The sequence below is a fragment of the Mobula hypostoma genome, chromosome 7 (genome assembly GCF_963921235.1).
Source record: "Mobula hypostoma chromosome 7, sMobHyp1.1, whole genome shotgun sequence".
Taxonomy (NCBI): domain Eukaryota; kingdom Metazoa; phylum Chordata; class Chondrichthyes; order Myliobatiformes; family Myliobatidae; genus Mobula; species Mobula hypostoma.
In genome coordinates, this window is record NC_086103.1 from 186,532,798 (window position 1) to 186,533,981 (window position 1,184).

A 1,184-nucleotide genomic window follows, 5' to 3' on the forward strand; every position below is an offset into this window, starting at 1 on the left:
CAGACACCACCGCCAGAGAGTCCAGTTCCATCCCCACAACATCACTGGCCTTACGAATGAGTTTGTTGATTCTGTTGGTGTCTGTTACCCTCAGCCTGCTGCCCCAGCACACAACAGCAAACAGGATAGCACTGACATGCTACTCCATCTTTCCCCTTCATCCATTTCACATCCCCTTCCTACTCCATCTCTCCTTCTTTACTTCATTCACTCCTCTCTCAACCCCCACCACTGTCTCCCCCCTTTGCCTCTCCCACTCCTCCCTTTGTCTCTGTCTCTCATTCTACCCTTCTCTCTCTCCCACTCTCCCTCCTCTCTTTTCTCCCCCTTCCACCGTCTCCAACCTTTGCCTCTCTCACTCTCTCTCTGCCCTCCTCTCTCCCCTCTCTTCCCCCTTTCACTCCCCCTTCTCCCCCTCCCTCCCCATCATTTGTTTGCACCTCCCATCTCTCTCTACTCCTTCCACCATCTCGCTCCCTGTGCCTCTCCTCACTCTCTCTGGGGGTGCCGCCTCGCTGACACTGTTTACGGCTCAGGCTGTATATTTTTTAAATTAAAGAAATAAGTCTGTTATAATTTACCACTGTCCAATACATCTGTTCCCAATAAGTCCGTTAAAATTTACCGTTCCCAATAGGTCCGTAATAATTTACTGATCTCCAATGCATCCATTATAATTTACCACATCACAACACAGAGAGAATAAACGTGGCTGACACAAGGTAATACAGACGAAATGCTGAGGAACTCAGCAGGCCAGGCAGCATCTATGGAAATGAATAAACAGACCTAGTCCTAGTGAAGGTTCTCAGCCCGAAAAGTCGACTGTTTTTTCATTTCCATGGACGCTGCCTGGCCTGCTGAGTTCCTCCAGCATTGTGTGTGTGTTGCTGTGGATTTCCAGCATCTGCAGAATCTCTTGTGTTCAGTAATTAACACAAACTAGGTGAAACCTGCCTCAGATTACCTTGCTCCCCAAGGTGCTCAGCAGTTTCCGTACACTGCAATAGGATACCTGAGGTTGTGTCACTAAGGTGTGCAGCCTGCTGCTAGTTGCTATGAGCTAAACCTGGGGCAGGAGTCCCCAGGGCTTTGGTGGCAGGATGCAGGAGCCGGAGGCGAATCTGCTCAGTCACGTCTGTACCTGCAGGCACTGAGAGGCAGCAGAGGTATCACCAGACACC